General features: G+C 42.5%; 1 protein-coding gene and 1 long non-coding RNA gene across 33 annotated transcripts in view; both read right to left on the bottom strand.

The window, feature by feature from the left end:
* TLK2 (tousled like kinase 2) overlaps positions 1-20,959 on the bottom strand; it is a 165,293-nt gene that overhangs the window by 95,472 nt on the left and 48,862 nt on the right. For 4 of the 32 annotated variants that reach the window (XM_077972341.1, XM_077972344.1, XM_077972343.1 and 1 more), the window contains one exon: positions 12,311-12,455. The exons of the other annotated variants lie outside the window; for them this stretch is intronic. The gene's annotated coding sequence lies outside the window, so the exon portion shown is untranslated. The remainder of the gene's footprint in view (positions 1-12,310; positions 12,456-20,959) is intronic. 32 annotated transcript variants of the gene reach the window in all.
* Positions 12,361-20,924, bottom strand: LOC144335853 (uncharacterized). Its single transcript, XR_013407048.1, has 2 exons — positions 18,758-20,924; positions 12,361-13,757 (listed from the first exon to the last, which is right to left on the bottom strand). It is a non-coding gene; the product is annotated as an uncharacterized LOC144335853 (long non-coding RNA).

Genomic DNA, 20,959 nt, shown 5'->3' with positions numbered 1-20,959 from the left:
TCCCCAAAATCCAAGCCTGAGGGCTTTTTTTTTTTTTTTTTTTTTGAGACAGGGTCTTGCTTTTGCCCTTGTTTTGTTGTCCAGGCTGGAGGGCAGTGGTGCGATCTTGTCTCACTGCTACCTCTGCCTCCTGGGTTCAAGCGATTCTCCCGCCTCAGCCTCCCGAGTAGCTGGGATTACAGGTACACGCCACCACAAAATCAGCTAATTTTTGTATTTTTAGTAGAGATGGGTTTTTTTTGTGTGTTTTTTTTTTTGAGATGGAGTTTCACACTGTCGCCTAGGCTGGAATGCAGTGGCGCAATCTCAACTCACTGCAAGCTCCACCTTCTGGGTTCACGCCATTCTCCTGCCTCAGCATCCCGAGTAGCTGGGACTACAGGCGCCCGCCACCATGCCCAGCTAATTTTTTTATTTTGTTTAGTAGAGATGGGATTTCACCATATTAGCCAGGATGGTCTCTATCTCCTGACCTCGTGATCTGCCTGCCTCGGCCTCCCAAAGTGCTGGGATTACAGGTGTTAGCCACCGTGCCTGGCCCAAGAGATGGGGTTTTACCATATTTGCCAGGAGGGGCTCGAACCCTGGCCTCAAGTGATTTGCCTGCCTCAGTCTCCCACAGTACTAGGATTACAGGTGTGAGCACTGCACTCAGCCCCGAGGGCTCTCTTTATTCCTGGGAGGGATGCAACTTCAGCATTTCTCATCCTGCCCTGACTTCTGTTGCTAAGGCTAAGTCTCGGGCAAGTACCATCAGAGGCAGGGGCTCCCTTCTTCTGCTCAATCCCTACTTGTGGAAAAGGGGCCCTTTCATAGGCATGATACACTGAGAATACTGGGAACCCAAAGACCCTTTTCCCCAGCTCATGGGACAGTGGTTCCACAACAGGAGAGACAAGCCAAGAGGACCCCAGGCTGCTACCTGCCCCACACCCTCCTAGAGCTGGGGTAGCATTCACAGAAAAGCTTGCCATTGCCCCCACCTCTACCACTAGAACACTGGCTCAGATACTTTGCCTAAGGGAAGAAACAGGAACACAGAGTATCTCAAAGGACCTAACTTCACTTACAGGAGTGTGACAAGTTTCAGTCTAAGGGTGTTCCCAAAAACAATGGGGGTTGTGGTACTAGGCAAGTGGAAAGAGGATGTAAAGAAGATACAGCCTAGACTGCAGACTGGCTAGTTTGTAGGAGAGACCCAGGGCATAAAACAGCCACAAGGAGCCTTCCATTACCCAGCCTATAACTAATGACTAGTTCAGCAAGGCTGTAGAATACAAGATTGATAGACAAAAATCCATTTTTTAATACTTGCAATGAACAATCTGAAAATGAAGAAAATAATTCCATATACAGTAGCATCAAGAGGAAGAAATAATTCTATAGTATAAACAATAATAATTTATTATTGTTTAGCCATGTTGGCCAGGCTGGTCTCGAACTCCTGACCTCAGGTGATCCACCCACCTCCACCTCCCAAAGTGCTGGGATTACAGGCGTGAGCCACCACACCAGGCCAGGGCTGACTTCTTTGTAGAAATTAGTAGGCAAATTCTAACATGCATATGGAATTGCTAGGAACCAATTCTGAAAAAGTAGGAAGACTCATACTTCACCACCTAAAACAAAGCCACAGTAATCAAGACAGTACAGTACCAGCATAAGGTTAGATCAGTGGAATAGAATTGAGAGTCCATGAATAAATCCATAATTGTGGTCAAATGATTTTTGACAAGGGTGCCAACACAATTCAATGAGGGAAAGAATAGTCTTTTCAGCAAATGGTGCCAGGAGTAGATAGCCACACGCAAAACAATGAAGTTGTACCCTTGCTTCACATCCACATAAAAATTAACTCAAAACAGACTGGGAGCAGTGGCTCACTCCTATAATCCCAGCACTCTGGCAGGCCAAGGTGGGTGGATCCCTTGAGCTCAGGAGTTCGAGACCAGCCTGGCCAACATGGTGAAACCCCATCTCTACCCAAAATACAAAAAATTAGCCAGGCATGGTGGTGTGCACCTGTGGTCCCAGCTACGTGGAGGCTGAGGTGGGCAGATCACATGAGCCCGTGAAGCAGAGGTTGCAGTGAGCCAAGATCACACCACTGCACACTGCACTCCAGCCTGGGTGACAGAGCCAAGATCGTTGTCTCAAAACAAAACAATTATGAGTAAAATAAGAACATGTTTATCACTTAATTTGAAAAGCAATTTTTTCCTATTTTTATGTTACTGCTGATATACAGAAATTATCAATTTTCATGGTTTTTAATCTTCATAATCATTTTCAGTCTTCTCCTTTCCTTTTTTTTGGAGATGGAGTTTCGCTCTGTAGCCCAGGCTGGAGTGCAAAGGTGTGATCTCAGCTCACTGCAACCCCTGCCTCCTGAGTTCAAGCAATTCTCCCGCCTCAGCCTCCCAAGTAGCTGGGATTACAAGCACACACCACCACGCCTGGCTAATTTTTTTGTATTTTTAGTAGAAAAGGGGTTTCACCATGTTGGCCAGGCTGATCTGGAACTCCTGCCTTCAAGTGATCCGTCCAGCTCAGCCTCCCAAAGTGCTGGGATTATAGCCATAAGCCACTGCGCCCGGCCCAGTTCCTTTCGATTTAATTGTTTAGGTACAAAATCATAGCATTTGTAAATAACAAGGTTTTATCTTCCTTTCTATAACTTATACCTCTTATCTGTTTTACATTTTACTGCACTGAATAAAACATGAAACAATAATCATTAAAAACATTTTTCCGTTCTTCATTTTCATGGTAACATCTCTAAAGCTTTACCATTAAAAACTATATTAACCCATTTATGCCTGAGGTTGCAAATTTTTTCTGTGAAAACTCAGACCTTGGTGATGACCTTGAGCAGTAGAATATAAATAACTCCCACAAGCTTAGCAACCCAATAATGAAACACTAAGCATAAATGGGCTAAGACCCCAAACGGACAAAACAATCTTGAAAAAGAACAAAGTTGGAGGTCCCACACTTCTTGATTTCAAAACTTACTACATGCCGGGCGCGAAGGCTCACACCTGTAATTCCAGCACTTTGGGAGGCCGAGGTGAGCAGATCACCTGAGGTCAGGAGTTTGAGACCAGCCTGGCCAACATGGTGAAACCCGGTCTCTACAAAAAATACAAAAATTAGCTGGGTGTGGTGGCAGGCGCCTGTAATTCCACCTACTCGGGAGGCTGAGGCAGGAGAATCACTTGAACCCGGGAGGAGGAGGTTGCAGTGAGCTGAGATCATGCCACAGAACTCCAGCCTGGGCTACAAAGACTCCGTCTCAAAAAAAAGAAAAAAAGGAAGAAAACAGGGAGAAAGTGTTATAGCGTTGAATTTAGCAACGATTTCTCGAATGTGACACCAAAAATAGGGATAAAAACAGTAAAAATACATAAAATAGGCATCAAAATTTAAAATCTCTGTGCATTAAACGACACAATCAACAGAATAAAAAGGAAACCCATGGAATGGGAGAAAATAATTGCAATTTATATATATGGTAAGGCATTAATAACCCAAATATATGAATAACTGCTACAACTCAACAACAAAATAACAACCCAATAAAAAAAATGGGCAAAGGACTTGAACAGATATTTCTCCAAAGATATAAAAATGGCCAATGACCACATGAAAAGATGCTCAAAGTCACTAATTTCAGGAAACTGCAACTCACAACAAGACATCACCTCATATCCATTGAGGTGGCTACTACCAAGAAAACAAAAAACCAACCAACCCCACAAAATAACAAGTATTGGTGAGGAAGTGGAGTAACGAGAATACTTGTACACTGTTGATGGGAATGTAAAATGGTGTAGCCACTATGGAAAACTATGGCAGTTCCTCCAAAACAGAATTACCGTATGATACAACAATTCCATTTCTGGGAATATACCCAAAACAGTTGAAAGCAGGGCCTCAAAGAGATAGCTGTGCAACCATGTTCACAGCAGTATTATTCACAATAGCCAAAAGGTGGAAGCAACTCAAATACCCATCAACAAATGAATGGATAAAAAATGTGGTGTATACATGAAATTCTACATTCTACAACATGGATAAACCCTGAGAGCATTATGCTAAGTGAATAAGCCAGTCACAAGAAGACAAATACTTTGTGATTACACTTAGATGAGGCACCTATAATAGTCAAATTCATAGAGACAAAGTAGAATGGTAGCTGCCAGGGATTTTGGGGGAAGGTAGATATGAGGAGTTGTTTAATGGGCATTTTAGTTTTCAATTTCTGAGGTTAAAAAAGTTCTGGAGATTGGCTGCAAACAATGTGAATGTATTTACTACTGAACTGTGCACTTAAAAATGGTTAAGATGGTGGGCCGGGAGCGGTGGCTCAGGGCCGGGCGCGGTGCCTCACGCCTGTAATCCCAGCACTTTGGGAGGCCAAGGCAGGTGGATCACCTGACGCCAGGAGTTTGAAACAAGCCTGGCCAATATGGCGAAACCCCATCTCTATTAAAAATAAAAATTAGCCGGGTGTGGTGGCGGGCGCTTGTAATCTCAGCTACTCAGGAGGCTGAGACAGGAGAATGGTTTGAACCCAGGAGGCGGAGGTTGCAGTGAGGCAAGATAGCACCATTGCACTCCAACCTGGGCAACAAGAACGAAACTCCATCTTAAAAACAAACAAACAAAAAAAAAGGTTAAGATAGTAAATTTTATGTTACGTGTATTTTACCACAAGTAAAAAGTTTTTGAAACTATTGTTTTTAAAATTACAAAGTAGGAATAACTACTGAGTTTATCCAATTTTTTTTTTTTTTAATTATTATTGACTGGGCATGGTGGCTCACACCTGTAAGCCCAGAACTTTGGGCAGCTGAGGTGGTGTATCATTTGAGGTCAGGAGTTCGAGACCAGCCTGGTCAACATGGTGAAACCCCCATATCTACTAAAAATACAAAAATTAGCCAGGTGTGGTAGCACACACCTGTAGTCCCAGATACTTGGGAGGCTAAGGCAGAAGAATCGCTTGAACCCAGGAGGTGGAGGTTGCAATGAGCTGAGATTGCACCACTGCACTCCAGACTGGGCAATAGAGCGAGACTCCGTCTCAAAAAAAAAAAAAATTATTATTTATTTGCTGTGTTGTAAAGTAATAACAATAATAACTAACACTTACGTAGCACTTTTTTAAAACACAATCCTCAAAAGCTGACATTATGTAGCACTTTACAGGCAAGACATTCTATGTTAGTACATTTAATCCTCACAGCTTATAAAAACAGACCCGGCCGGGCGCGGTGGCTCAAGCCTGTAATCCCAGCACTTTGGGAGGCCGAGATGGGCGGATCACGAGGTCAGGAGATCGAGATCATCCTGGCTAACACGGTGAAACCCCGTCTCTACTAAAAAAAAATACAAAAAACTAGCCGGGCGAGGTGGCGGGCGCCTGTAGTCCCAGCTACTCGGGAGGCTGAGGCAGGAGAATGGTCTAAACCCGGGAGGCGGAGCTTGCAGTGAGCTGAGATCTGGCCACTGCACCCCAGCCTGGGCGACAGAGCAAGACTCTGTCTCAAAAAAAAAAAAAAAAAACAGACCCTTGGCAGGGCGCAGTGGGCTCACGCCTGTAATCCCAGTACTTTGGGAGGCTGAGTTGGGCGGATCATGAGGTCAGGAGTTCGAGACCAGCTTGGACAACATGGTGAAACCCCATCTCTATTAAAAATACAAAAATTAGCTGGGCATGGTGCCAGGAACCTGTAATCCCAGCTACTCAGGAGGCTGAGGCAGAAGAATCGCTTGAAACCAGGAGGCGGAGGTTGCAGTGAGCTGACATCACACCACTGTATTCCAGCCTTGGCAACAAGAGCAAAACTCCGTCTCAAAAAAAAAATAAAAAGGCCAGGCGAGATGGCTCATGCCTGTAATCCCAGCACTTCGGGTGGCCGAGGCGGGTGGATCACGAGGTCAGGGGTTTAAGACCAGCCTGACCAAGATGGTGAAACTCTGTCTCTACTAAAAATACAAAAAATTAGCTGGATGTGGTAGCGGGCGCCTGTAATCCCAGCTGCTCTGGAAGCTGAGGCAGAGAACTGCTTGAACTCAGGAGGTGGAGGTTGCAGTGAACCAAGATCACACCACTGCACTCTAGCCTGGGTGACAGAGCGAGACTCCGTCTCAAAAAACAAAACAAAACAAAACAAAAACTCACAAAAATATATTCAACTGATTTTTTACAAAAGTACAAAAGCAATTTAATAGGGTGCACCCCTGTGATCCCAACACTTTGAGAGCATGAGGGGGGAGGATCGTCTGAGGATCACTCGCTTGAGGATCACTTGAGCCCAGGAGTTTGAGACCAGCCTGGGCAACAAAGTGAGATCTGATCTGTACAAAAACATGAAAAAATTAGCCAGCCATGGTGGCATTGTCTGTAGTCCTAGCTCCTAGCTACTCAGAAGGCTGAGGCGGGAGCTCAGGAGTGCAAGTGCAAGGTTACAGTGAATTATGATCATACCACTGCACTCCAGCCTGGACAACATAGTAAAACCCTCTTTAAAAAAAAAAAAAAAAAGGCAATTTAATAAATTACATAAATTGAAAAAAAGAGACTTTTAAATAAATGCTACTGGAACAACTAGATGCATAGGCAAAAACAAACAAACAAACAAACAAACCTTGCTTACACCTTATAAAATATTAACTCAGCCAGTGCAGTGGCTCACGCCTGTAATCCCAGCACTTTGGAAGGCCGAGGCAGGTGGATCACCTGAGGTCTGGTGTTCGAGACCAGCCTGGCCAACGTGGTGAAACCCCATCTCTACTAAAAATACAAAAAATTAGCCGGGCATGGCAGCGGGTGCCTGTAATCCCAGCAACTTGGTAGCCTGAGGCAGGAGAATCGCTTGAACCTGAGAGGCAGAGGTTGCACCGAGCTGAGATCACACCATTGCACTCCAGCCTGGGCAACAAGAGCAAAACTTCGTCTCAAATAATAATAATAATAACAATAAATAGATAAATAAATAAATAAAATTTTAAAAGAGAAAAAACAAAATAGATCAAGAACTTAAATATAAAACATAAAACTGTTAGGAAAAAAGGGGAGAAAAATCTCTACAACCTAGAACTAAGCCAACAGTTCCTAGACTTGACAGCAAAAGCTCTAATCCACAAAAGGAAACATTGATAAATGGAACTTCATCAAAAGTACAGAGTAAGACCCTGTAAACAGGATGAAGAAACAAATTACTGACTGGAAGAAAATATTTTCAAGCCACACATCTACCAAAGAACTTGAGATTAGACTATCTAAAGAATTCCAATTAGAAAACTGGCAAAAAATATGAACAGACATTTTACTAAAGAGGATGCAGGCCAGGGGCGGTGGCTCACCAACACTTTGGGAGGCTGAGGCAGGCGGATTACCTGAGGTCGGGAGTTCGAGACCAGCCTGACCAACAAGGAGAAACCCCATCTCTACTAAAAAATACAAAATTAGCCGGGCATGATGGTGCATGCCTGTAATCCCAGTTACTTGGGAGGCTGAGGCAGGAGAACTGCTTGAACCCGGGAGGCAGAGGTTGCAGCGAGCCAAGACCGTGCCATTTGTACTCCAGCCTGGGCAATAAGAGCGAAACTCCATCTCAAAAAAAAAAAAAAAAAAAAAAGAGGTGGGGAGTGATGTAAAGAAGGTTAATGAGGCCGGGCGTGGTGGCTCAAGCCTGTAATCCCAGCACTTTGGGAGGCCAAGACGGGCAGGTCACTAGGTCAGGAGATCGAGACCATCCTGGCTAACACAGTGAAACCCTGTCTCTACTAAAAAATACAAAAAACTAGCCGGGCGAGGTGGCGGGTGCCTGTAGTACCAGCTACTCGGGAGGCTGAGGCAGGAGAATGGCATAAACCTGGGAGGCGGAGCTTGCAGTGAACTGAGATCGCGGCACTGCACCCCAGCCTGGGAGACAGAGCAAGACTCCGTCTCAAAAAAAAAAGATGGTTAATGAGCACAAGAAAAGATGTTCAACATATTAGCCTTTAGGGAAATAAAAGTTTAAACCACAATGAGATTTCATTACACACCTATAAGAATGGTTAAAATAAAAAATAGCAACAACACTAAACGCTGTCAAGGATGTAGAGAAACTGAATCACTTACATATACTGCTGGTCAGAATGTAAAAAGGTAAAGCCTTTTTTGTTTGACAGTTTCTTTTAAAACTAAAAATGCCGCCAGGAGTGGTGGTTCACATCTGTAATCTCAGCACTTTGGGAGGCCAAGGCGGGCGGACCGTGAGGTCAGGAGATTGAGACCATCCTGGCTAACACAGTGAAACCCCGTCTCTACTAAAAAACAAAAAATTAGCCGGGCGTGGTGGCGGGCGCCTGTAGTCCCAGCTACTCGGGAGGCTGAAGCAGGAGAATGGCGTGAACCCGGGAGGCGGAGCTTGCAGTGAGCTGAGATCGTGCTACTGCACTACAGTCTGGGTGACAGAGGAAGACTCCGTCTCAAAAAAAAAAAAAAAAAAAAAACACTAAAACTTATCATTTGACCCAGCAATTGCACTCTTGAACATTTATTCCAGAGAAAGAAAAACATGTTGGTGTAAAAACCTCTATAGGAATGTTCATAGTAGCTTTATTCATAATAGCCAAAAACTGGAAACAAACCAAATGTCCTTGTGGAGGCAATGGTTAAGCCAAGTGTACTATATCCACACCATGGAACACTACACAGAAATAAAAAGGAATGGCCTATTTATACATGCAAAATCTTGGAACTTCAAGGAAATTATGCTGAGTGAAAAAAGCCAATCTCGGCCGGGCGCGGTGGCTCAAGCCTGTAATCCCAGCACTTTGGGAGGCCGAGGCGGGCGGATCACAAGGTCAGGAGATCGAGACCACAGTGAAACCCCGTCTCTACTAAAAATACAAAAAATTAGCCGGGCGCGGTGGCGGGCGCCTGTAGTCCCAGCTACTCAGGAGGCTGAGGCAGGAGAATGACGGGAACCCGGGAGGCGGAGCTTGCAGTGAGCCGAGATCGCGCCACTGCACTCCAGCCTGGGCAACAGCGTGAGACTCTGTCTCAAAAAAAAAAAAAAAAAAAAAAAAAAAAAAAAGCCAATCTCAAAAAGCTGTAGGCTGGGTGCAGTGACTCACACCTGTAATCCTAGCACTTTGGGAGACCAAGGCAGGAAGACTGCTTGAACCCAGGATGTCAAGACCAGCCTGGCCAATATAGTGAGACCCTGTCTCCACAAAAAATTTAAAAATTAGCTAGCGTGGTGGTGTGCACCTGTAGTCCCAGCTGCTCTGGAGGCTGAGATGGGAGGATCTCAGCTTGAACCTAGGAGGCAGAGACCACAGTGAGCTAAGATCGCACCACTGCATTCCAGTCTGAGTGACAGGGAGAGACTCTGTCTCAAAATAAAAGGTTGTGTACTTTGTGACTCCATTTATATATATTATATTCTTGAAACAATGAAATTATACAGGAAAATAGGTTTGTAGTTGTCAAGGATTAAGGTTTCAAAGGAGAGTGGGTGGGTGTGGCTACAAAGGTATAGCAGGAAAGAGCCTTGTGATGAAGTAGTTCTGCATCTTGACTGCAGTTTTACAACAAGCTACACATGTGATAAAATTGCCTAGAAGTGTAATACACACACACACACACACACACAAATGATTCATGTATAACTTCCAATCTGAATTAGTCCTATGGATTGTATCAATGTCAATGTTTTGGTTTTAATAATGTACTAGAATTCTACAGGAGGAGAGATGCAGGGTGCATGAACAGAACCTTCCTATACATTTTGTACAACTCCCTGCCAATCTCAAATTAATTACTCTGAAATAAAAAGATTTTTCTGAAGTGTTTGGGTTTTTATGTATTACTTATTACTGTAAAGTAATATTATATATTATGTATTACTTATTACTGTAAAGTAATAATAAAAAAATAATAAACAGGTAGCATTTGCTAGGGCCAGGTATATCAGGACATTTAATCTTCATAACAACCTGTTATGAGCTGAACTATGTCTTCCCAAAATTCCTGTGTTGAAGCCCTAATCTCCAGTACTTTAGTGTATTTGGAGATAGAAGCGTAAATCCAATAAAACTGGTATTCTTATGAGAGGAGATCAGGACAAAGAGTGAGACAGAGCAAGTGAGCACGCACAGACATGTATGCACACAGAGGGACTACAATATGAGGCCACAGGAAGGAGGCAGACATCTGCAAGCCAAGGAGAAAGGCCTCAGAAGAAACCAAACCTGCTGACACCTTGCTATTGCACTTCTAGCCTCCAGAACTATAAGAAAATAAATTTCTGTTGTTTAAGCCACACACTCTGTGGTATCTGTTATGGCTGCCCTACCTTGTGAGGTAGCTGCTCTTATTACTCACTTACAGATGAGGAAAGCATAAGAGAAGATCAATAAACTCATTCAAGGTCACACAGCCATTAGGAAGCAAAGTCAAGATCTGAACCAAGGCTATCTGGTTCAGAAAAAGTACTCCTCACCATTAAGCCATACTTAGTCTATAGGTGCTGTTACGACAGAATGCCTGAGACTGGGTAATTTTTTTTGGAGACAGGGTCTCGCTCTGTTACCCAGGCTGGAATGCAGTATTCCAATCCTGGCTCGCTGCAGTCTTGATCTCTGGGCTCAAGCAATCCTCTGGCCTCAGCCTCCCAAGTAGCTGGGATTACAGGCATGCGCCACCATGTCTGGCTAATTTTTGTGTTTTTGTAGAGAGGGGGTTTCACCACTTTGCCCAGGCTGGTCTCGAACTCAGGCTCAAGCACTACGCTCGCCTCCACCTCCCAAAGTGCTGGGATTACAGGCATGAGCCACTGCACCCAGCAGACTGGGTAATTTACGAAAAACAGAAATTTAATTTCTCACAGTTCTGGAGGCTGGGAAGTACAATGTCAAGGCACCAGCAGGTTAGGCGTCTGGTGAGGGTCCAGGCTCTGCTTCCAAGATGGTGCCTTGAACACTGTGTCCTCCAGAGGGAAGGAATTCCTTCATCCTCACAAAGTAGAAGGCAGAAGGGCAAGAGGGAATGGATACTGTCCTCACATGGCAAGGTGTAAAAACAGACAAGGTTACGCCATTAAGCCTTTAAAAGGATACCTAGTCCCATTCATGAGAGGAGAAGCTGTCTTTACCTAATCACCTCTTAATACACTGGCAACGCCTGAATTTTGGAGGGGACACATTCAAACCACAGCACTGACTCTAGACATATTAATGAGTTTTTAAACACTGAACATGTCTGACATTCCTAGGATAAACTACTTGAAACAAAACAAAGGAATAATCTGCTGTGGCCATTTGCTAGCATTTTTATTTGAATTTAAACATCTATACATTCATAAATGAGATTAGGTTATACTTCTACTTTTTCATGTTTGTCATTTTGCTGTCAGTTGTTTACTTCTATCTTATTATTCAACATGAGAAATATCTGCTTCTTAAAAGGTTAGGAGAGACCAGGAGTGGTGGCTCACATCTATAATCTCAACAATTTGGGAGGCTGAGGAGGGAAGATTACTTGACCCCAAGGGTTCCAGACCATCTTGGGCAGCACAGCAAGATCCCATCTCTACAAAAAATTAGAAAATTACCTGGGTGTGGTGGCCCATGCCTGTGGTCCCAGCTACTTGGGAGGGCTGAGGTAGGGGAACTGCCTGAGCCCAGGAGGTCGAGGCTGCAGTGAACCATGTTTGTACCACTGCACTCCAGCCTGGGTGACAGAGCAAGATCCTGTCTCAAAAAATAAATAAATAAATAAATAAAAGGAGAAATCACCAATACCTACAGAGTGGACTTTTGCCCCCTTAAGGCGGTATGGGGCAGAGGAGGAAGTAGTTTTACAATCACCTCAATTTTTTTCTTGGTTACAGGAGTCTATTCTGGTTTTGGTTTTTTTGTTGTTGTTGCTGAGATGGAGTCTCACTCTATTATTGCCCAAGCTGGAGTACAGTGGTGCAATCTCGGCTCACTGCAACCTCCACCTTCCAGGTTCAAGCGATTCTTGTGCCTCAGCACAAATTTTTGTATTTTTAGTAAAGACAGGGTTTCACCATGTTGCCCAGGCTGGTCTCAAGCTCCTGACTTAGCTGGATCCACCTGCCCTCGGCCTTCCAAAGTGCTGCGATTACAGGCAGGAGCCACCGCGCCCAGCCCCTGTTCTGATTTTTATGTCTTATTTCGTCAGTACTAATTCCTAGTGTCTTTGAAATTATTTATTCATTGAGACTTTCATATAACTAACAACATTCACTTCCAGTATTTTCTTTTTGTAAGTCCTCAGTACCTTTTGTTATATCCGATGTACTCTCCTTCATTTTGCCTTTTGTTTCCTAATTTTCCAACTCTTGATTATTTCCCATTCTTCTGTTTTGCAATGTATTTATTTCTTCTGCATATTTATTGTTTTTTCCTCCTCTTTTCTAGATCTCCTAAAACCATAAATTGAATGGTAAATTCATACTCTGGTACATTAAATGCTTCTTTGTCCACATTATTTAAGTTTAACTATGTGGCATTTTATCTTATTTTCTTAGTAAAATAATCTGTTACTTGTCATTTTGCTATATAATAGCTATCTGGGAGAATGCTTACTAATATCCATGTCACTTGGGAGGGAAAATTATCCTTTAAAAGAGCCACCCACAGACTCAAAAAAAAAAAAAAAAACTAGCAAATTTTTTAAATTAACTAGTCTGATATGTTAAATCAAAACTAATTTTGATAAGATCTCTCCATAAAAGCTCTACTGTTTATGACAACATTTAAACTGCCTCCCCCGTCTCCTTCTGATAATTTTCTAAGTAAAAAAATCAAATAGACAGTTTAGAAGAAGAACAAGAGTCAAGTTTCTTGTTTTTACAAGAGTACAGTTTGCAAAAATAAAGTAAAACATGTTTCTAATATACTTAAAATGTACTTTTTTTTTCGGAGGGGGATCTTAAAAAATACTTTAGTTATAAGCCTAGAGAAAATTCTGTGGGTAAATTATAAATCCATGAACACTGAGGTTAAGATGCAAATGTTGACTCCAGTCCTTCAGCACCATGAAGGAGGCTCATATAAACTAAGAAAAACTTGTAGAATAGAGGCCAAAGGTTAATCTTTCACTCCTGTAAAAGTTTAAATGTCAACATTTGCTGAGTTTCTAAAGTTTTCATTTCCTCCTTAGACCAAATTGGCAGCTTTCAACTGAGAACAGAAGACAAAAGTTAAGCCTGCCTAGATATGAAGAAGCACAGCTGCCAACAAAGTCAAACTGCCCCATACTCCAGTAAAGAAGATAATGCCATTTTAAAAACTAAGCGTCTCTATGCCTTTTATTTTAGTCATTAGTAGTACTACCTTTTCACACCATACCAGAGTCAAAATAACAATCAAAATAGTCTGACTCCCAGAGACCTTACAACATTCCTAGAAGTGAGACAGATGTGAAATCTGTTAGGTTGTTTTCTTACTTGATGTGTATAAACAGAAGAGTTCTAGGTCAAGTGAAAAAAGTTTAACCTTTTTTTTTTTTTTTTTGAGACGGAGTTTCACTCTTTTTGCCCAGGCTGGAGTGCAATGGCATGATCTTGGCTCACCGCAACCTCCACCTCCCGGATTCAAGAGATTCTCCTGCCTCAGCCTCCTGAGTAGCTGGGATTACAGGCATGCGCCACCATGCCTGGCTAATTTTGTATTTTTTAGTAGAGACAGGGTTTCTCCATGTTGGCTGGGCTGGTCTTGAACTCCTGACCTCAGGCGATCTGCCCACCTTGGCCTCCCAAAGTGCTGGGATTACAGGCATGAGCCACCGCGCCCGGCGTTGTTGGTTTTTTTTTTGAGACGGAATCTTACTCTGTCACCCAGGTTGGAGTGCAGTGGCATGATCTTAGCTCACTGCATCCTCCACCTCCTGGGTTTAAGCAATTCTCCTGCCTCAACCTCCCGAGTAGCTGGGACTACAGGTGCACACCACCACATCCAGCTATTTTTTTTATATTTTTAGTAGAGACAGGTGTTTCACCATATTGGCCAGGCTGGTCTCGAACTCCTGACCTCATGATCCGTCCGCCTTGGCCTCCCAAAGTGCAGGGATTACAGGCATGAGCCACTGTGCCTGGTCAAAAGTTTAACTTTAATCATAAAAACGAGAATCACAGATGCTCAATCAATTCCCAGATTGCAGTTTACAGATCTAGAACCCACTGAATGAAGAGAAGGTCAAGTTTCCATGAGGATGACACTATTACACAGACAAAAATTTCTATGATACCATTAATTTTTCTCCTAGACATCCACAAAAGGACCTATGGCCTCTTATCAGGATGGCTATGTATTGGGGAAAAGGATTATCAACTAGACACTGGCTCTGAACTAGCACTAATTCCAGAAGACCCAACTGTCACTGTGGTCCACCAGTCAGAAGAGGATTTAGTGGAGGGCAGGTGATCAGCGGAGTTTTAGCTCAGGTTCACCTTTCAGTGGGTCCCTGAAACCATGCTGTGGTTATTTCGCGTTTCAGAGTGCGTGATTAAAACAGACAACAACTGGCAAAATCCCCACGTTACTTTCAATCTGGCAGAGAGCACTATACCCTTTTAACTCACAAAAATCATCTTCAACAACACCCCATCTCAAGAAAAAATTTTTAAAAGAACAAAAGAAACCTGACTTATTTTAAAACTGCCGCTGGGCAGTGGCTTATGTCTGTAATCCTAGCACTCTGGGAGGCTGAGGCAGGAGGATGGCTTGACGACAGGAGTTCGAGACCATCGTGGTCAACACAGCAACACCTCATCTCTATTGAAAAATAAAAACAAAATAAAATAAATAAAAATTAATTAATCAATTAAAAAGCCAGGCAAGGTGGCTCACACCTGTAATCCCAGGATTTTGGGAGGCTGAAGCAGAAGGATTGCTTGAGGCCAGGAGTTTGAGACCAACCTGGGCAACATCGCAAAACCCCACCTTTATCAAAAATAAAGAAATTAGTCAGGCATGATGGTGCACATCTGTAGTCCCAGCAACTCAGGAGGTAGAGGTGGGAGGATGGCTTGAGCCTGGGGAGGTTGAGGTTGCGGGGAGCTGAGGTCGCACCACTGCACTCTGGCCTGGGGGACAGAGCCAGAAACTGTCTCCAAAAAAAAAAAAAAAAAGAGTAGCAAACATGTTTGGGTGGTAGAGAGATAATAATGAGGTCAATTTTTTACTTCCATTTAACTTTGACCAAAAATACTGTGATTTTAAATGAATGATTCTGTGTAGTAGTAAATGAACAAAAATATCATCATATACCATCAAGACAAAGTTCTTTGAGACAGTCTTGCTTTGTCGCCCAGGCTGGAGTGCAATGGCACGATCTTGGCTCACTGCAACCTCTGCCTCCCTGTTTCAAGCGATTCTCCTGCCTCAGCCTCCTGAGTAGCTGGGATTACAGGTGGGCGCCACCACGCCCAGCTAATTTTTGTATGTTTGGTACACACAGGGTTTCACCATGTTGGCCAGGCTGGTCTCAAACTCCTGACCTCAAGTGATCCACCTGCCTCAGCCTCCCTAAGTGCTGGGATTACAGGTGTGACTCACTGCGCCCAGCCAAAAAAAAAACCCCACTTTTAATAAGTGACAAAACACTGTAAATAAATGTGTTTACAGGATGATTCTTTAAAGAATAATGATCCAAACTAGGTCTGTATGTATCAACATCTATCTGGTAGATCCCAAAATCATCTGCTGAGTGGAAAATGAGCTATTACAGTTCTCATTATTATAAAACTATGCAAACATTCCTTATATAACTGAAAATTAATCATTGAAGAAAAAACAAATCCTAAGAGAAAACAGTATGCTTCCAATACACATAGAAGCACTAGCCATATGCAACTACTATATATTTCATTATGGGGCCTATAATCTATGTTTTTAGCTTTCTCCTTAGGCTAAAAATTTCTCTTTTATCGGTTAAAATACTACAAATCCAGTATTCAAATTACAGACAGAAACTAGAAGCTCTGTACAAAATCCTGTAGCACATTCACAGTAAAGAAAACAAAGAAATAGAAAAATGAGAACAAAAATATAAAAATCAACATAATCTAGATTTAAAATACCCAAGAGGTATGTAACCTTGAAGAAAATTCAGTGACAAGTTTAGGTTTGCGGCTTTTTCTGTTGTGAAGAAACTATTACTTCACATATGAGGAAAAAAAAGAAAAAAGAAAATCCGACTGCCATCTCCAGTAGAAACTGTGTAACAAAATTCCTCCTGGAACTGGTATAGTAAGATGTAGGAGTCAATATTCCAGTTCTGGCTCTTGACTGTGGCAGACATCACTAAAACGGCCTTCCTTCAAGGCCCAGAAGTTAAGATAGTAATTTTAAGTTTGTATAACCAATGACTACCTCCTACATACACACACATCCTAGCACTGGTTCCAGGTTCTACCTATCTGTCTGGAGAAGACAGTTGGAAGAGTTTTCCACTAAGGCATGGCAATCTCATCTGTGACCTGCCAATTTCAAAAATTACACTACTAACCTATAATCAAATGATGGCAGTACATTTGGTATAACCCACACACAGACTCTCAGCCAGGTAACTGTTACCTATGACTCTAAAGTACATATTTCCAAGGCACAGGCTTGTGGCTCCGAGTTAAACTAACTTGCAATTTAAATAGACACAGACTTGGATTAAAGTGTATTGGCTGGGTCCAGAGGCTCACACCTGTAATCCCAGCACTGTGGGAGGTCGAGGCGGGAGGATCACTTGAGCCCAGGAGTTTGAGACCAGCCTGAGCAACATGGCAAAACCCCATTTCCAGAAATAATAATAATAATAATTAGCCAGGCAAGATGGCGTGCACCTGTAGTCCCAGCTACTAAGGAGGCTGAGGTAGGCAGATCGATTGAGCCCAAGAGATAGAGGTTGCACTGAGCCTTGATCGCGCCACTGCACTCCAGCCTGGAATTGGTATAATAATAAGATGCAGGAGTCAACATCCCACCCAACATTCTGGGTGACATAGCAAGACTGTGTCTCAAAAAAACATTGAAAACAAAGTGTAGTAAAAGCATTTTTAAAATGGTGTCTCAAAAATAAAAAATAAAAAAATAAATAGAAAAAAAAACTGGTGTCTTGAGCCGCACGTGGTGGCTCATGCCTGTAATCCCAACACTTTGGGAGGCTAAGGTGGGAGGACCACTTGAGGCCAGGACTTCAAGACAGCTTGAGCAACGTGGTAAGACCCGGTCTCTACCAAAAAAAAAGAAAGAAAGAAAAAGCTGGGTATGGTAGTACATGACCGTAGTCTTCACTTCTTGGAAGGCTGAGTTGTGAAGATCACTTAAGTCCAGGAGTTTGAGGCGACAGTGAGCTATGATCGCACCACTGCACTTCAGTCTGGGCAACAGAGCAAGATCCTGCCTCTAAAACAAAATTTTAAAATAAGAAATAAAACTGGCACTTTGACATATCAGCTGTGAGGTGTACTACAAGAAATCCTGACAGTGTTTTTTCTTGTGAGTGACATACTTTTAAAATAAAATCACGGCCAGGCAGAGTGGCTCACACCTGTAATTCCAACACTTGGGGAGGCTGAGTCAAGTGGATCACTTTAGGTCAGGAGCTCAAGACCTGGGCAACAGAGCAAAATCCCGTCTCTACTAAGACTTCCAAAATTAGCCAGGCATGATGGCGCACACCTGTAGTCCCAGCTATTTGGGTGGCTAAGGAAGGAGAATCACTTGAACCTGCGAGGCGGAGGTTGCAGTAAGCCAAGATCACGCCACTATACTCCAGCCTGGGCGACAGAGTGAGACTCAGTCTCAAAATAATAAATAAATAAATATAAAAATAAAAATACAATAGATTCAAAATTAGCACTATAATTTTTTTTTTTTCAGGTAAGGTCTCACGCTTCGCCCAGGCTCAGTGCAGTGGTGCGATCACAGCTCGCTGGCAGCCTCAACCTCCCAGGCTCAAGCAATCCTCCCACCTCAGCCCCCTAAGTAGCTGAGACTACAGGTTCATGCCGCCATGTCCAGTTTTTTTTTATTTAATTTGTTTGTGGAGGTGGGGTCCTAGGCTGGTCTCAAACTCCTGGGCTCAAGAGATCCACCCACCTCGGCCTCCCAAAGTGCAGAGATTATAGGCATGAGCCACCATGCCCTGCCTAAAAAATTAATCTCATTTACTTGCACTTCCTCTTGACTAGGAACGCATGGGATGGTCCAAGGGTATGACCAACAGAGAACAGCTAGTCCTGATAGTTTAAAGTCAAATAGGTATGGGACTAAATCTCTGAACCACTGTATAAAACTGGGCAAATCACTGAAGTTATATTAGCTCTTCTTGAAATCTGTGGATTTCAAAAAGAAAAACCACCTACCTTATGGATGTTTCAAGGATTAAATAGTACTATATGTTAGGGATGAGGGTAATACAGTGCCTGAAATACAGCTGGTGCTCAATGAAGATTATTAGTTACTTCTTTTCCCCTGTATGGGAGTCCTGCATGGACCATCCTTAACATGAAATTTTAACCAAATGACCAGTTTCAACCACCCTGCGAACTACCAAGCATGTACTACAACAAAATAACTTGCCACCCACAGGGGCCAAATTATTCAACAAGTCACAATATTTAAGATATAACTGGCCGGGCACGCTGGCTCACGCCTGTAATCCCAGCACTATGGGAGGCCAAGGAGGGCAGATCACCTGAGGTCAGGAGTTCAAGACCAGCCTGACCAACATGGAGAAACCCCGTCTCTACTAAAAATACAAAAAAAAAAAAAAATTAGCCAGGGTGGTGGTGCATGCCTGTAATCCCAGCTACTCAGGAGGCTGAGACAGGAGAATCGCTCGAACCCAGGAAGTGGAGGTTGTGGTGAGCTGAGATCATGCCACTGCACTCCAGCCTGGGCAACAAGAGCAAAACTCCGTCTCAAAAAAAAAAAAAAAAATTAGATAGATAAAAGATATAACCAGGTCAGGTGCGGTGGCTCATGCCTGTAATGCCAGCACTTTGGGAGGCTGAGGTGGGTGGATCACATAAGACCAGGAGTTTAAGAGCAGCCTGGCCAACATGTCGAAACCCCATCTCTACTAAAAACACAAAAGTCAGCTGGACATCGTGGCACATGCCCATAATCCCAGCTACTAGGGTGGCTGAGGCATGAGAATCACCTGAACTCGGGAGGCAGAGGTTGCAGTGAGGTGAGATCGTGCAACAGCACTCTAGCCTAAGTGACACAGTGAGACCCCGTCTCAAAAAAAAAAAAAAGATATAACTAAAAAGTAAAAGCTTTGAACCACTCATGTAGATAAAAAATGTTAAGCCAAAGCCGGAAACTGAGGCCCTAAATTTATTTCTCCCTTCAATTTCCATTAGATTATAAATTCTATGAGGGCACGGGTCAATGTTTTTATTCACTACTATATCCCTAACACAGTATCTACTACATAGATGTTTATAATGACATGCTTATGAACAAATTAATGTTCTTTAATCCTTTGCACCTGAATGCCTTCATCTATGAAAGAACACAAAATACTTTCTTCTGTTCTTGGGGAGTGTTTTAACATTGCACATTATTTGATGGTATTATAAACGATTTGCTTTGTTTGTTTTTATTTCAACTGCCAATTGTTCATTGCTAGTATGAGAAATACAACTAGATCTTGCAAATTGACTTGTATTCTAGCTAAACTTAAATTCTAGTAGCTTTTTTATAGCTTACTTAGGGTTTTCTATGTGCACAATCATGACATCTAAAGAATAAATAGTTTTACTCTGTAATCTGTAAGATTATTCCTTTTACTTGCCTTATTTCATTGGCTAGGACCTTTGGCACATGTTTAACAGAGGTTGTGAAAACAATTATCATTGACTTGTTTGGAGTATTATATAGAAAGCATTCACTCTTTCATCCTAACTATGATGTTACTTACACATTTTTGATAAATGCCTTTCATCAGATTAAAGAAGTTCCCTTCTATTCCTTAGTTAGCTGAGAGCTTTTATCACAAATATCATTGAAGTTTGTCAAATGCTTTTTAGGTAACTATTACAAAACCACTTAGCTTTTCTCCTTTATTCTATTAATATGGTGAATTACAATGACTTCTAACGCTAAATCAACTTTGCAACTGGGATAATCCAATTAGTTGTGTTTTTATCCACTGCTAGATTCAATTTTCTAATATCTTGTTAATTGTTTCTGCATATATATTGAGGGATACTGAGCTACAGTTTTCTTTTTTCCTAATGTCTTGGTCTGGTTTGGTATCAAGGTAATGCTGGCCTCAAAAATGTCTTGTGAAATTTGAAAAAAAAAAAAAAAAAAGAAAAAAAATTGTATTATTTTTTCCTTAAACATTTGATAGAATTTACCAATAAAGCCATGTAGGTCTGGATTCTTCTTTTTAGAAAGACTTTGATGGTTTGTTTGTGACAGCGATTGAGCCACTGCATTCCAGCCTCAACCTCCTGGGTTCAGGCAATCCTCCCATCTCAGTCTCTCAAGCAGCTGGGACCACAGGGGTGCACCACCACACCTGGCTAATTTTTACTTATTTATATTTTTTGTAGAGATGAGTCTTGCTATTTGCCCAGGCTGGTCTCAAACTCCTGGGCTCAAGTGATCCTCCTACCTTGGCCTCCCAAAGTGCTGGGACCACAGCCATGAGTTACCGTGCCTGGCCTTGTGGGAAGACTTTTAATCCAATTTCTGTAATAAATATGGGGTTATTCAGATTCGCATTCTTTTTTTTTTCTTTTCTTTTTCCTCCAGTATTTTTGTGTTTCAGTATTTTTGTATTTTGCTATATTACCCAGGCTTGTCTCAGACTCCCAGACTCAAGTCCACCTTGCCCAACCAGAGTGCTGGGATTACAGGAGTGAGCCACCTGGCCTTGTTTTCTATCTCATTTACTTTAGCTCTCATATTA

Source organism: Macaca mulatta, chromosome 16, assembly GCF_049350105.2.
Source record: "Macaca mulatta isolate MMU2019108-1 chromosome 16, T2T-MMU8v2.0, whole genome shotgun sequence".
In the NCBI taxonomy this organism is placed as follows: domain Eukaryota; kingdom Metazoa; phylum Chordata; class Mammalia; order Primates; family Cercopithecidae; genus Macaca; species Macaca mulatta.
This window is presented reverse-complemented; position numbering and strand designations above follow the sequence as displayed.